Source organism: Montipora foliosa, unplaced genomic scaffold (genome assembly GCF_036669935.1).
Source record: "Montipora foliosa isolate CH-2021 unplaced genomic scaffold, ASM3666993v2 scaffold_427, whole genome shotgun sequence".
Taxonomy (NCBI): Eukaryota; Metazoa; Cnidaria; class Anthozoa; order Scleractinia; family Acroporidae; genus Montipora; species Montipora foliosa.
In genome coordinates, this window is record NW_027179731.1 from 820,285 (window position 1) to 828,199 (window position 7,915).

Below are 7,915 nucleotides of genomic sequence, written 5' to 3' on the forward strand. Positions count from 1 at the left end.
AGTTTGTCATATGACTTTCAACCAATTAAATGATTGCACAACGTGTTGATCACTATAAAGTTCGTGAACAAAGTTTGTAAAATCAGGAACAGAAATTAACAAAGCAAGCTCGCAAATTCAACATAACTTTAACACATAAGACAAATTCTGAGTGACATTGAAAACTTTTTCAGTAATGTTTGTCAGAAAGTATGTCTCGAATACAATAGAACGTGTTTAAAAATGCAGCATCTGGAATCTTCAATCAATAATTACTGATTGAGGGCCACTAGTTCATTAGCCTATGGCTATTACGTACTACCCTCATAAAATAAAGACTCAACATAAGAGCACAGAGAATAGGCTTCCAGGGTAAGTTTCTTAAGCCTGCAAATCTTACTTTTACGTCACACCTCCGAACAACGACTGCACGGTCGGTTCTTTAATATCAATATTAGCAGTTTCACTGGCAACCATTGTGGTTTCGACCTTATGGTGTTGACAAAAGAATCCACCTTACAAGAAGGGGTTTCTCTCCACTAACTAAAACATTCACTAATTAGTAGGTGTTTCGGGGAAATATTGATTGTGTGGATGGTGAGTTGAGGGAAAATCACAACAAAAGGTTAGTTTGTATAATAATGGGGATGAGAAATTCACAAAGCAAGCTCTCAATCTTTAGTTAGATAAGGTTAACAAATAAAACAAACTCTGTTTAAAATTAATAACTTTAATGTCAAAACACCCAGATAGTGAAAGAAACTTAAATTAAGTAGGACTCGGATAAACAAATATTTGAACACGAAAAGTATTTCGTTCTTAAAAAAATAGGAATCACGTAATAAATATGAAAAAAACTATGCTATAATCTTTGTTTTTAAAAAAAATATGGAAAAGGATTTTTTTCTGAAAACTAAGGAAATCCTATGCAAAATGAAACACTGGTTTCATGAGGCAAATCCAAACAACCCGAAAGTTAAAAAAAAAAACGGACTGCGACACCATTGACTTCGTAAATGGCTGCGAATCTTCAGAGGTAGAGCGCAACCGACCAAGGGGGTTTCTAGTCCAACGCCGGACCTCTACCTGACCCTTTCGTGCCGAGTCAAGAAAGAAAAAGAAAAGAACAACAACGATGCTGACCAGAGCTGTGAGCCAGTCGAAAAACAGATATTAAAACTACGGACAAAGTGACGTGGTCAAAATTGCGAAGTTGATTAATTAATCAAAATGGAAAATAACACGTACAAAAAGACTTTTACCAGGTATATTCTATGACTTCTGAAGTAAAATAATAGTTTAAAATATCGAAAAAATTAATTGTAAAAAACATGATTACTTACATAGAAGAAAAATCTGATAAAATTTCCCACTCTACAAACTAATTGTTGCAAGTCTCCCTGTTACTATCTACGTAGGACACCGAGCAGAGTGCAACGACTTCTAAAACACAACAACACAACTTTAATGGCGTTCGGTCCTTCAAAAACTACATGCGATTTCGCACGTGGTCCTGGTCACGTGACGATTATCATAACATCTTCCCCGTTGTAAAAAAAGAAAAGAAACACTCCGCACAGTTCTTTTGGTATAACAAACACGATAAAAATGTTCAACAGTGTTCAACAAGACAAGCAGGCGGTTTAATAACGCAACCATTCCTCTTGAGTAGAGTAGAGGGTGCAGGTTTTACTGGGTCAGCTGCAGCCTTCGTTAACAGTAGGGAATCTGTTTGTGGTACTGACTGCTGTGTTTCAGCCGCTGCTTTCGATACTGGCAATGATTCTCACTGCAGCACTGATCGCAGGTGTCGGCGGTTTCGTCGGTAGGTTCACCCATCCGACTCAACAACGTAAGAACGTGGACCAATCATTTTCTTGCAAACAGCCTGTGACCAAGTAGATGTATTTGGCTTCTTCATCCTGACAGTTTGTCCAGGTTCAAATTCAGGCAATGCAGTTCCCTTCAGGTTGTAGTAGAAAGCCTGCCTTTGTTTAGAGCCAAGCAACTTTTGTTGCACATTTTGTAGGGGTACTGTCTCAGGCTCTAGTTGTTTAACTGACAAAGGTAACAGATTGTGTCTCCTCCTGCTGAACAGCCTTTGTGCAGGAGATGAACCAACTTCCGCGTGGGTATTACGATAATCCAATAGTGCGAGGTATGGGTCATAATGTCCGCGCACTGCTTTCTTCATGATATACCTTTACCGATTTTAACTGCACTCTCAACCTTTCCGTTACTTTTGGAATGAAGCGGACAGGAGGTGATGTGTCGAAAATGCCAGCCACTTGCAAACCGTGCAAATTCTGTTGAAGCAGACTGCGAAGCGTTGTCAGAGATGACTATCTCCGGAATTCCATGGCGGCTAAATTGCATTTTAAACTGCCGTTGCTGAATCTGTCTTGTCCAACTTATCCGCCTCAAAGAAAGAAGAGTAATAATCAACCGTGAACAGGTACTGACGCCCATTAAACAGGAACAGGTCTGTGCCAACTTTTTGCCAAGGTCTGGATGGGGTCTCCTTAGGGCACTAGTGGTTCTCGAGGCTGATCTGTCTTAAAAGTGTTGCAAATCCTTCAACTCGGCATTCATGCGCGGCCAGTAAAACACTTCTCTAGCCCGTCACAGACATCCTTCAATACCCAGATGAGAAGAGTGGACCATTTCAATCATTTCTTTCCTGAGATTGGAAGGAACAGTGAGATGCTCGCCTTTGAACAGGAGGCCATCTTGGGCAGTGATTTCTCTAAACTGGAAATACGGCTTGACCTCTGCTGAAACTTCATCCAGACTCTTAGGCCAACCTTCAAGAACAACTGTCATGAGCATCTAAAGGTCGTCATTCTAAACAGTACCGTCTTTGAATTTTTCCAATCGTGCTTCGGAAATAGGAAAATCCTCCACAAGTACTATCTTCTCAAGCTCATGGTAGTACTCGGTCCGTGTGGGAAGTTCGTCCAAGTAGGCTCGGGACAAGGGATCAGACATAACCATCAAACTTCCTTTCTGATACTTAACATCGAGGTCTTATCACTGCAAACGCAGTAGCATCCTCTGTAGACGCTTAGGACTAGCGGAGCCAAGGTCCTTCTTGAAAATAGCTTCAAGAGATTGATGATCCGTTCTAACATGAACAATGTCTCCACCGTGCAGGTATGTATCAAACCTTTCACAGGCAAAAACTACAGACAACAGCTCTTTTTCAATCTGAACATATCGACTTTCGGCTAGGGTTAGCACTCTTGAAGCAAAAGCTATTGGGTGACCTTCGTGGAGTAGGGAGGCACCAAGTCCACTGAGTGATGCATCACACTCAATTGTGACTTCACCAGTAACGTCATAAAACTTCAACACTGGAGCTTGACAAACAAGATTCTTGACACTCTGCACAGCTTCATCATCAATAGGCAGCCAACACCATTCTTCGTCTTTAAGCTGCAGTCGCCTTAACGGTTCACACACAGATGACAGCTTAGGAAAGAATTTTGCTAAGTACGTGACCATGCCCGGCAGAAATCTCTTCCGGGACTTGACATCGGTCGGGGTAGGCATATCACGTATGGCGCGAACTTTGCTAGGATCAGTAACCACACCATGAGATGTGAGCAAATGGCCCTTGAGAATGGCGAAGGTTTATCCTCTGAGGATTAAGTGTCAGATTGAGCATAATACATTTTTGCTAAAAAGCTGTTAGATTCTGATCATGTTCCGTCACTGTTTCATCTACCGTGTTTCTGTATCCACAAACCAGGAAGTCGTCGACAAGCACTTCTATTGCTTGGAGACCCTCAATTGCTTCATGCATCTTTCTTTGCCACACCTCGGGTGCAGTGCTGATGCCAAATGGCATCCTCAGCCATCGGAATCGGCCAACGTGGGTGTTAAAGGTGGTATAGTGACTGGAAATGTCACTGAGTTTTACCTTCCAGAAACCACTTTTGGCATTCAATACAGTGAACACTTTAGCGTTGGTAAGTCGAGAAGTCACATCCTCAACTGTCGGCAATGGGCAGTGAGCATTGGGCAATGAGCAATGGGCAATGGGCAGAATGCTATTAAAATAGCATTGTTCAAATCTTTAGGATCCAAAAAGATCCGGACTGATCCATCTTTTTTGAGAATTGCTAGCAAACTGGACACCCAGTCAGTTGGCTCTGTAACGGGAGCAATAATCTTCTCAGCAACCATCTTGTCAAGCTCTTTCCTCGTTGCCTCCTTCTTAGGGACAGGAACTCTTCCTCTTCTCGTGGGGTGAACAACAGCTGGAACATCCTTGTTGAGTTACATTTTGTACTCTCCCGGCAAACAGCCAATATCTTCAAATACCTCAGCGAACGGTCCAAGCAGGGGATCGCTTTTGACACACACAGTAACTACGTACTAACTCTTGCTTGGATGCCTCAGTTACATTATTCACAGAGTTCTTGTCATCATCAGATACCATGATTTTTATGAGACCCATGGAGACCCATGCCTTGCAATGAGATGACTTGATGCTAAGAAAAGGTGCAAAGTTTTGATCCACAACAACAAAGTTAAGGTCATGCTTGTTACCTTTATGTTCCACTTTCAGCCATGAGCCTTTCTCTTTAAAAGATCATGCATAACTAATGTAATGTCCTTAGGAACAATTTTGGCTTTCTTTTCAATTTTGGCTTAAATGTATTCCTGAAGAGGCAGAATATTCGCTGTAGAACCAGTATCAATTTGAAATGACAAAGACACTGAATTGTTTAGAGCGAGAGAAACAAAAGCTTGATCCTGTCCACAGATACTGTGAATGTAAAAGACTTCTTCTTTAACTGCGTGGACTTTCGCCCCTTGAGACTTAACACGACATTCGACAGCAAAGTGTCCATCTTTACCACACTTTCTACATTTTTGACCTAAAGCTGGGCACAATTTCCTTTTCATTGCATGTATACCGCCACAAAACAAACACTCATTAGACTTTGTGCGACTCTTGTTAAGACAGAGAGATTTGCGAGATGGAGATTTTCGGTGCTTGCCCTTCAAAGACATTGCAACTTGTGCTTCTCTGCATTTATTTCTTTGGACGCTGCAAATTCTTCTGAGATCTCGCTCGCTCGACTCTAGAGTGAGTTACTTGACTTGCCTTGATCGTTTCAATGCCTTTATCTAAGTGGAGGTCCCGCTTTCCAAGAAGTTTTTCACGAACTCTGTCATCCTTCACACCAAGAATCAGTCGCTCGCGAACAAGAGATTCGCGCAGTGTTTAGAACCCACATGTCATCAATGAAGTTATGTAACTATCAAGCGGTTTATCCGAAAACTGTTCACGTTTAAAACTACACCTTTCATAAGTCTCATTTCGTGCCGGTGAACAACGCTCTTCGAACTTTTGGAGTACCTGGTCGATCTTCAGAGCGTCTGAAGAATTACCCCATTGAAAGTGTTATGTATGTCCATCCCTTCTTTGTCGATAACATTTAACAGCGAAGTCACCCGAACTTCTTGTGATGTCTTGTGCATACCAGCCGCTAACTCGTAAAACTTCCATTCGCGACGAAACGATTTCCAATTTTGCCTTTGATGCAAACGATCAGAAAGATTGAGTGGAGAAGGAATCTTTGCTGTAGTGCTGACAGCTGCCATGTTAATGAAATTAGACTTTCCACATGCAAGTCGACCTTACGAGAATCCCAAGAAAAAATGTTTTGGCGAGTGAAGCGTGATTTTTCGGACGCGAAGCGGATGAGCGAGCGTTGAAGTCGCGATAGGTCGATTTGTCTGGCTTGCAAGGTTTTCATTTGAGTTTCGCGCCAAAAAAGGATGACGTCATTCGCAAGTGGCACAATCCGACGAAACGATCAAATTCCTTTGTTTCTCCGAAATCGAAAGAAGAAATTTGTTTACTTTGAGCTAAAGGCGTCAGAAACAAAGACGAATTAAAACGAAAGCTTATTTCAATCTCGAGTCGCTGCTTGCAAAGGAGATCTCCAGTGATAGAAACGAAAGATCAACGAGGAAGATTAACGAGTAAGGGAAAGCTTCGAATGGTCAAAAAAGAAGCATTACGGTTTATGGGTAGAATGGCTGCTCAATCTGAGTACATACGGATTTTAATAAAGTTCTGTTTCGTAGACCAGCTCGAAGTTGGTCCACTCGTCAGTTAATCTCCATATACACTGAATTATCGTTAAGGTTACATACGAGAAAAAACAAATTTCAAATTTCAAAAAGTGGCGCGCGTGAGGAACCGTAAAATGGAAACCACGATGTAAACGAAAACCAAAATTTGCCACTTAGTGCGTGACAAAAGTATTATACTTAAGAATGTATTTTTCTCTGTGTCTGCAGGTAGGGATGAGCTCGTTGCCCTTGTTCAAGGTTGCCATGTGTGGCTTAGATATTACAAAAAATTTCCTCTGTGATGCATAAATTACATTGCTTGGTAAGGTTAGTGTATGCTGTTGCGTTTGCGAGAATTTTCCACGTGACTGCAAAGACTTCCTTCTTTTTCATCAATTTCGAGAAGTATTTACTGAGCTCGGTGTCATTTTTCCTCCGTTCATGTTTAAATGACATCGGGTGGTTCCTCCATCTGGTTTTAAACTCTGTGGCAGTCAGACCGATGAATGTCTCAGTGATTTCCTTGGTTGTGACCTTACCGCTTGGTACACAATTTCTTTTTCCAAGCATTCACTCCGTAGCGTGCACGCATCTTTTTTGCTGCAGTTGCACATTTTTGTGGTTTTGTCTTGCTGCATGGGGTTGTTCGGTTTTCTTTAAAACGTTTTTGTTATGACCGTCTATTATTTGTTTCATGTTCGGTGTACGGCTATAGCTCAATTTGATGGTGTTGCGGTTAAATGTTTTCCGCAATTTGTGGCCAGTTGGAAAACATGTGTCGACAAGACTGATCAACTCTCTTCCTATATTAGATTTAACGTTTCTGTTAAACGGAGGGTTAAACCGTATGGCATCTCTATGTCTGTTCTTTTGCTTTGGTGGTCTTTGTGGTGTAGGCTTGAACTTAAGTTTGAAGGTGTAACCGCTCTTGTGTAATGCTTCCTGATATGGGGCTGCAGCCTCGTTGAAAACGTGTTCATCAGATGAACAAAAGCAAAAAGAAATTGTGTACACTATGATCGTGGACATTTCAAGACTTCATACATCATCAGCTCTGGAGGTCCCCGAAATCCTGTCTCCAGGCCCCGCTGGAAAAGAGAAACGATGGAATCTAGGAACGAGAATGCAACGGTCTGCTACCATCTGAAGCTGTCTGCGTCGGTCTTATCGCAGACGATCGTAAAAACAAGAAGCAAATGTTTCCATTTAAGGAGGCTGGAAAGAGTTTTCAGCTGAGCGCGCGTGCATAGGCCACACACGCAATTGTAAAGCTGCTCGCGTCAGCTATGATTCAAAATGGGTCACCAGAAATGCCGATAATTTCGCTCACCTTTCTTATAATTCCTATATATATATATGGAATTTAAATAGACATCTCCTATTCACGAAAACTACGAACATTCTACACAAACGGTTTAATGGTCACTTAAATCCGTTTCTGTTGGCCTGTAGCTCCACTCGCGCACGGACTCGAATGAGAGGGTGACGAATGGCGACGGATTCTACTTGAACTGCAGCAACTACGGCTCAGCGGAGCATGAAAGACACGGACTTCCGTTTCTAACTCTTACAGCTACTAGAAGTCAGCTACTGAGGTCCTCCCTGGGGTTTTGGGAAAGAAGGGAACATGGCTAATTTGAATGGGCCATTTCCGAGGTGCTGTTTGTCTTGCTTTCGAATTGAGTGTTGGTGCTCAACTATTGTGAAAGAAATGAGTTTGATTTGCATAAGAATACGCAACTCATTTCCATTTGAATGGTTGTGCACCAGGACTCGCTTTGAAACTGAGGCAAGCAGCAACTCGGAAATGGGCTTTTGGGGAACAGGGGAAAAAAGACGGTTG